The sequence below is a fragment of the Oryzias melastigma genome, linkage group LG20 (genome assembly GCF_002922805.2).
Source record: "Oryzias melastigma strain HK-1 linkage group LG20, ASM292280v2, whole genome shotgun sequence".
Lineage (NCBI taxonomy): Eukaryota > Metazoa > Chordata > Actinopteri > Beloniformes > Adrianichthyidae > Oryzias > Oryzias melastigma.
Genome location: NC_050531.1, coordinates 22103556 through 22111976, shown reverse-complemented (window position 1 = coordinate 22111976; position 8421 = coordinate 22103556). Strand labels below are relative to the sequence as shown.

Genomic DNA, 8421 nt, shown 5'->3' with positions numbered 1-8421 from the left:
TTATACCTCCAGGGTGAACCACTTTGACATGAGTTTTACCGTTCAAACCATACAGATATAGATTTGGAGGAACGTTTTGGTTTGCCTTGAGCTTGAATATTTAAAGTCAGTCTATAACAATTTCTTTTATTTAAAAAAACGTTCCCAGTTGTTTTTTAATTATGATTGTGACGTTTTTAACCAAAACAAGACAACCTAAATGTCTTAAAAAGCCATTTTTCATGTTGATCTGAAGCCTCTGTTTCCAAAATCTCCTCTGAGGGGGCGTGGCTTTTGGAGCTCTGCCCCTGATACCCCCTGTCAGATTATGATAGCTCTGTGTCTCACTAGCATAAATCTTCACCACTGCTACATAAAAACATCCATCAATCTGGGTAATGTCCAGCCGTATGGTTCTGATCCAGATGTCAGCTGGACGAGGAAGTGAAGATCTTCATGGACAGAACTTCCTCCAAAATCCTGATTCTTTCTCCTTCCAGTTCACCAAAGACTCTTTTAGCTAATTCTCCAATGTTTATTGACTGTGATCAATACATTCAATCATTGGTTTCTCAGAGTTCTTGATAAAATAATCAAAGCTAACATCAAAATGCTCTTTCATTGATTTACAATCCTTTCCAACTGCGGTCAAATGAGCCGCCGTTCACATTTCCGTGGTCACATCAAGAAGCTCCGTGGAGTCTGGTGGAGATTTTCCAGCGTTCTCAGTCCTGCTACCGTAAGTATTGGATGAAACTCACACCAAAAATCCAGTGATGCTGATTTGACCACAGAAATGTGAACGGCGGCTCATTTGACTGCAGTCAATGTGAAGATACCATCTTCTCTTCTCCAGAACCTGAACTAGACACTAGGAACAGATGAGGGTTTAGTGCATGTGCAGCAGAGCTGTTGATGGAAAGAAGATCATTCATTCAAACAGAGTCTGTCCAAAACAGTTTGATTGAAAGATTTAAATGGAGAAAAACTTGGAAATTGTAAAAACAAAATGATTTCTTATTACATTTGTTCTATTTCAGAAGAAAAATGAAACGCAGACATGTTAGAAACTATAAAAACAGGATTTTCATCTGTGGGGGGACTTTAAGGCATCCTGCATCCTTACCATGAAAAAACAACTTTTTGAGCTTTTAAATGGTGTATATGTATATAGCGCTTTTCTACCTTCCTTGAAGGCCCAAAGCGCTTCACAGTCACAGACCCATTCACCCATTCCCCCATTCACACACTGGTGGTGGCTCCACTGCTGAACACTGGCACCAACCTCCCACCAGAGGCAATTCGGGGTTCAGTGTCTTGCCCAAGGACACTTTGACACATGGGCGGGCAAGGCGGGAGTCGAACCTGCAGTATACCATTCAATCCTCAACATAAAGACCCCCAAAGTGATATTTTGATTTGTTAACGATTTCTGAGAAATCCTCTAAAAACCTGCACTATCAAAAGCAGCCCCTCCCATACTTGAGAAAATGAGCGGGTCCGCATGATCTGACGTCACAGAGTAAGACAGCCCCTTTCAGAAAGAGTTTGCTCCACCCCCAGGCTAAAACAAACTCCGCAAAGCGAGCAACTCGAGCTAGTGGTGATCTACTAGCTTTGCGCGTTGTTTTAACTCCAGGTATAAGAAGAGTTTGCAAAAATAACTCATATTTCATGAGTAATTTGTTTTTTTGTGTTTAGGGCTGTAACGAGTATCCAGGTCCTCGGATATTCGCGATCTGCTCCCGAAAATCCGAGTGCAAATATTCCCGACTTCCAAGATCGCTGATTTACAATCTTTATAAATATAGTAGAATGTAGTAAAATATGATCTTGGGATGATGCCTTTTTTGCTCTGAAACACGGAATAATGTGGGATTTTATGTTTATGAACCAAAACAAAGTCGAATGTGCAGCACTACTGTCACCAGAAGTAAACTGATCTTCGTGTTGGTGAAGCTTCCTGTTTTCAAAGTAAGACTAGCCAGAGCTTTTTTTCCATTCAAAAACTGAGACTTAAGTTCCGCTCACTGACATAAGTTCTGATAAAAATAAACTAGCCTTAACAGTGGAGCTTTAGCTCCAGTGTTTACATTCTGTTCGTTATGGTAACTCTTCAACAGTTGATGTAATTAATTTAACTCCAGTGGATTCGAGAAGCCCCTGGCTGCAGCCTGCAGACCGGGGCGTGCCTCAACGTGGGCGGAGTTAAACGTTTAATGGGCGGAGTTAAACGGCACGTTGAGGGACGCCCACTGTTTGTGGTTCTTCTTCGTCACTGCAATCTTTCGTCTTCTTCTTCGCATTTTCCGTCAACAGTATTGACACCTGCCGGATCCCGGTGATGATTTAATCAATTTAATTCATAAAGCCCCGACATGCACACATTTTATTGATTTATTTTGGGAGAAAATTTGTTATTTTGATTTTAGGATAGCAAGTGACGTGCACGTCATTGTCTAAATACGTGTTGCCAGCGCTGAACTTTGTCCCCGACTGCAGCATCATGGACCCGGAGGAAGAAAGAATTCTGAGCGCGGCTGTCTGCAGTTCTCCCATTGATATACGTTTATATTTCACGGTCTTTTACGTCTTGTGACCTCACTTTCCTCCGGGGGATGGACCAAATGCGGAGAACAAATGTGGAGCTTTAATTTTAAATACGTCCAACATTATTTCGCCTTGGACCACTTAAATATGTGCTGCAGTGCAGCAATGTGCATCTCAGCTGCATGTTACGCGATGCAAACATAAATTTTCACCAGTTTTTGTGCTGGTCACAAGTAAATAAACAAATATCAGCCCTCAGGATTCATACTTTCTTACTTTATTATTATTTTTAGAAAAATGCTCCCTCTTATTTATGGCTACAGGAACAAGAAAGGCAGACTAAAAAAAACTAACCGTACAATTAGTTTTAATTTATTGAAATAAAGTTAAACTGATCAAATGCCCCTGTCATTTATTGATCAATGCGTTACTTGTACAAGTAAAATAATATCACAAGATGAAGTCTATCTTATATTACACCCAGGTTCCACAGATAAATTGTGTACATAATCATTCATGTGGCCTTCAAACTGCTCAGATCCGTTCACACTTAACACTGTCTCAGGTCAGTTCAAAGTGGCATGTACAACCACTTACCTTATGCCAGACATCTAACCATGGTCCCACAGGCACATTTGAAAGGCTCTCAGAGATTAAAATGACTGTGGCAATGCAGCACAAAGACAAAAGACATTTTTTTTAAAGAAACAACCAGCCAAAACTGTTTATTGCTCCTCCAAACACATATACACTTTTAAGTTCTTCACATCCATTATTTCTGCACTAAAAATGTTTCAGTCACTTTTCAACTGAAAAGAGAACATGAAAGGATCCCTCAGCTCCAGGATTCTCTTCCCTTCACTCATGAAGTCACAGGTTTGGAGTTCTTTCAGAGTTCCCGTCTTCCATCTCTATAACATCAGGCAGGGACCATCTTCCTGGAAACGCTGGTGTTCTGGAGCATTTGGCTGCCCTTATGATGTCATACAGTAAAGCTGCAATTTCTTGAATAGGGAGGAGTTTTTTTCCTTCTGTATAGAAAAAAAAGATAATTCTCAGAGTAGACAGTGGAGATGTCACAAACAGTGAGGTAAGAAGGCGACATACAATCTTCTCTGTCCCACTGTTGGTCTTCATGTCATCTCCCCCTACGAGAGAACAGAATACAAATTAAAATAGATAAATTGCACTGAAAAAGATCTTGGACATCCCACCTCTTAAACTTTTATAATAAATACAATACCATGTACCTTCAAATAGTAGCTGGTCTCCCTGCAATATTTGCACTGTGATCCAAACGGCGTCCTCTCACATGTGGTTACTGCTCTTCCCGACGCCGTTTTCTGGCTTGCATTCTGTTTTCTTTAGACCTTGGTGATTCAATGACAATAAACATTCACTGTGAAAAACTTTAATAAAAGTCAATTCATTTCAGTAAAATGTGTACCAGTTGTGTCACTGAAAAGTAAAAAAAAAAGTTTATTTTCTGTTTAAAGGAAGAAATAATTTTGGTTGAAAATTGGTGTTATTAAAATGTGTAAAATATATTTTATTTGTTTTATGCTGTGTAATACCAAGTTGCATTGCACGGTTGTATTGAAGTTGTGTATAATCCTAAAGCGTGCTCCTTAATTATTGATTGAGTGATAAAGTTAGGTCTACATTGTATTGATCCCCCCCCCACACGTACACCACCACCTTCACAATAATAACTACTAGAACAGCCATGGTCTCACCATTCTAAGAAACATCCCACAGTTGTTGGAGATCACCACTAGGACAAAGTCTGGGGGTGAAAAAATGTTTTGATTAAAGGATACAGAGCAAATGGAAAATGTCAGCTGAGACAATGACATATCAGACCGGAACATCATCTCTGACAAGTGTCCTCCAGGAGGAGAGAAGGTGTGCAGAGTGTCTGGAACAAACACAGAGCATAAGAAAATAAAAGTGCAGCAGTTTCATACATAAACTCAATAAACACAATTGAAACTAACAAAGGAACTTAAGTAATTATTTAGAATGGACTAACAGAACTGCCCAATTCAAACAGGATCTGTGGCTCTGCTTTCATCAGAAAGAGTCAAAAATAGTGTGGCCCACCATTGCAAATAATTTTTAAGAACTAAAACAGAATTTCCATAAAATGTGGAAATGCAAAAAATGCCATATTTATGAAAGAAACGACCGAAAATTATAGCAGTGAAGTCCAAAAAGGTTTCCCTGACAAAGGTCTGTGGTGGGGGATCAATACACAGTGACAGAAATACTACATAAGGACATGACAATTAGAAACTCAAAGAGGAAAAACACTATCTATCTACTCCAGGAGTCTCCAGCCCGGTTCCTCGTGAGTTACCGCCCAGCTTACCTGGATCGGACGTTCAGTCCATCAGAAACTGGGGTCTGGGGTTTATTCTGATCGATAAACCTAAAGGCAAAACAAGCAGCGCAGCAGCCCACGAGGTTTAGGGCTGGAGATGCCTGCTCGATTCAATCTACCCCCACAAAAGTGTAACCGACAATGGAAGATACAACATAGCTAAACATTACGGACGTCCCGGAGAACCGCAAGCTAACGTTCTCCGTGTAAAACCTGAACCGCATAATGAAACGGGAGAAAGTACGATACATTTGAAAAAACAAACAACACCCTCATCTGCTTCATTGATACGTACCTCCATTTTGCAAAAATCGATGTGGAAACTTGTAAAATGCAAAGAAGAAGACGAAAGATTGCGGTGACGAAGAAGAATCACAAACAGTGGGCGTCCCTCAACGTGGACGTTTAACTCCGCCCATTAAACGTTTAACTCCGCCCACGTTGAGGCACGCCCCGGTCTGCAGGCTGCAGCCAGGGGTAGTTGGAGGATTCTGAAGTAGAGAAACGCAGCCTCACTAATATGCATATCTGCACAGCTGAAGTGTGGATGTAATCAACGTTAATCAGCTGATTCTGCTGCAGAAAAAAAGAAACTTTTTTGTTGCTCCAATATTTAAAGTTTAGAACGTAACATGTTGAAGAACTTTCAGTCTCTGAGGATGGAAAAACCGTGCAGAACATTTTCAGGATTTGTTCTTAAATTATATAAAACAATAAGGATTTTTTTTTATGCGTTTTAAGCTGTTTTTGTTACTGCTGAACTTAATCAGAAGGTTGACAAAAAAAACTTGTTTAAAGAAACAAACACTATTTCTTTTTCTCTAAATCGTTTTGTTTTTAGCAATTTTGCTTGTTCTGATATTGTCATGGTGCCTCTGTCAGTCTCCTCCCCCTCTCCACTCTCCTCTCCTCTCCACCCGGCTGCTGATTATCCCCAGCTGCGACCACTCACCTCATCACCTCGTCTGCCTTTTTAAGGAGCACCAGGATCATCATTCCTCGCCAGTCCGTTGCCCCTGATGGTGCATAGTTGGTCACCTCGTCTATGTCACAGTCTTGCCACGCGTTTGACGAGACTCTGGCTGATCCCTTTTTGTACTCACCCTCAGGAATCTATTACCACGAGTGGTCGCTGCTGTCTGCCTCTGCCCGGATCCCCAGTTGGGTTTTCTCTCCACGGTCACACCACGAGCCTCTGCCTCTGTTCCGCGGTCCTGCTTCCAAGACGGCCATCTCTCTCTCTGAGGAACCAGCCTGTGACGCCTCCAGCCTCGGCCTCCTGCTCGGAGCCTGCCTCCAGCCCTGTCCACGCTCTTACCACTTCGCCTCCCTATTAAATCCTTTACCTGCCACGCTCGCCTCTCGCTGTGTTTCTTCCGGGTTCCAGCGTCTGGGTCGCTAACGTGTTCTGTAGCTATGACAGATATGTTCTAAATAAAAGTTTAAATGATGGTGATTTAATACAAATTTTATTTTTTATACATTTAGTAAAAAAACATACACATAACAAACGTTATATTAAAAAGTAAGAATCTTGATTCGTGAATCATTAAGCTTGATTTGTGAATTGAATCAGATCACCACCTAAGTAATGATCCACAGCCCTGTTAGTGTTCCAAAGGTAAGATATGATTTATATGGATATAGCTTACTCTGAAAGACTTAAGAAAATCGTGGTATGGCCCCTTCAAATTGTCATTTGATATTTATGGCACAAAACTAACGCCATAGTTTTCCAGGAACACAGCATATTCATCAATGGCAAACTCACACAATGCCATGGTTGACCTGTTTTGCCGTTGAATACATAACCTAGTCACTTGGAAAGGTTTTTTTGTACATGACGCAAAGTTTTCCCGTGTTGTTCCAGAGGCAAAAATTTAGGAAATAAAGCTCACACATGTTAGAATGTTTCCACAAGACATTCTGATTTTATTTATGCCATTTTGCACATGCAGTTGTCATAATCATCCTCGGTTTCTTTTTCATGTCCCATACAAATAAATGATTGATCTTGAAGATAAAATAACCTGATTTGTTTTAACTCCACAACACTGGGTAACCTGTAACCACTGAAAAGGAAAACTCCTGGAGGAAACAAATTTAGAAGCTCTAATCTAAAACATTTCAAGAGCAAATTAAGTCTTTGTCTTGTATTAGTCTGGAAAAAGGTCACAGAGACAATTCTATGGTGCTTCAGGGAACCACAGTTCGAGCTGTTTCCCAGAAGGGTCCAATCAACCAAAACGAGTCTAAGAAGAACTCATCTGGAGGACATCAGAGAACAGATGAAGATGGAAAGAAGTGCAGGTCTTTCTTGAATGAGCTCAGGTTGAAGCTCCAACCTCTACAGGAGACATTTGGACACAAACGGATCTATGGAGAGTTCATGGAGGAAGACCTTGCTGAGCAAAAGGACCACCCTGAAATAGTGCAGGGTGATATGACGATATGAAGTAGGAAAGTGTCTCTAGGGCTATTTCTCTGCTATCGCTTTTATTTGTTTATATTATTCCTGAACTTTAGTGCGAAAATATGTTTTCCTACCAAGAAGCTTGAAACTGTTGTGCACTTTAAAAAAAGTGTTTTTAATTTGGGATGATTCAGTTACATGTAACTTGAAAAAAATAAAGTCAGAGAGAAGTAAGGAATTACATTTTTGTTCATTTTTTCAGAGGATAACTGAAAATATACTTTATTGTAATATGTCGTGATGTATATATCTCTATTGAGATGCAAAATAATTTGTATTGTCATATTTTTTTTTCCAGCACTATACTGAAAACACATTTGAAACAAACAGCGATAACGTGATGGTGTGGGGCTGCTGTGCCACTCCAGGGGAGCACTTCTTAGAACCTGTAGAACCATATTTCTCTAACAGGTATCCTGTAAGAGCGTTTCTCCTTGTAGCTCCAGTCTTTATGTTCTTTCATTAACTGTAATGGCACTTTTCTCCTTCAGAATCTATTGGAATTATGTTGATGGTGTTAATGGTTGAAAACTTACCAGATGTTAAAGATTTTGTGTTTAAGCGTCACTGGCGAAGCCTCAGGTGTTAAAGGGTTAACACATACGCTCCTTATAGATCAACCACTGACTCAAGGTTTTGGAGTCCGGACTCAAATCTGACCAAAATCTTGTTATTACTTTAAACAAACATATTATGTTGGAGAAAACTCCAACTCGAAAAAGTCTCTTATCTTCTACACTGGATTTGTTTTCCACAAGAGAACTACAAACGCATTTGTAGTCGACATGACAACTAGGTTTAACCATTGAAACAAAACGATCGCTTCAATTCAAGACTGATCCTTAAAGGTAATGGGGTTGTGGGTCATTTTCGGTCTGAACTGTATTTTGCCTTATATTTACCATTTCCAAATGTTTTCGCGTGTTTTGAGAAAGAAATATTGAAATAAAACGGCATTTTTAGGCCAAATTTGGCAAACCTTTCTCTTCCGGGTCAAAAGCTCCGTTTTGGTCACGTGGTGCGTGTGACGTCACCA

The 8421-nt window shown here is 40.2% G+C and overlaps 2 long non-coding RNA genes across 3 annotated transcripts; one reads left to right on the top strand and one right to left on the bottom strand.

Moving 5' to 3' along the window:
- Nucleotides 1–3231: 3231 nt before the first annotated feature.
- On the bottom strand, nt 3232–5403 carry LOC112151046. Of its 2 annotated transcripts, XR_002920060.2 has the most exons (6): nt 5208–5402; nt 4393–4447; nt 4266–4315; nt 3780–3899; nt 3637–3677; nt 3232–3560 (listed from the first exon to the last, which is right to left on the bottom strand). It is a non-coding gene; the product is annotated as an uncharacterized LOC112151046 (long non-coding RNA). The 2 variants fall into 2 exon arrangements; XR_004949881.1 differs by having other exon boundaries at nt 4266–4447; nt 5208–5403.
- Nucleotides 5404–5660: 257 nt separating this feature from the next.
- On the top strand, nt 5661–6264 carry LOC118600266. Its single transcript, XR_004949882.1, has 2 exons — nt 5661–5934; nt 6022–6264. It is a non-coding gene; the product is annotated as an uncharacterized LOC118600266 (long non-coding RNA).
- Nucleotides 6265–8421: the final 2157 nt, after the last annotated feature.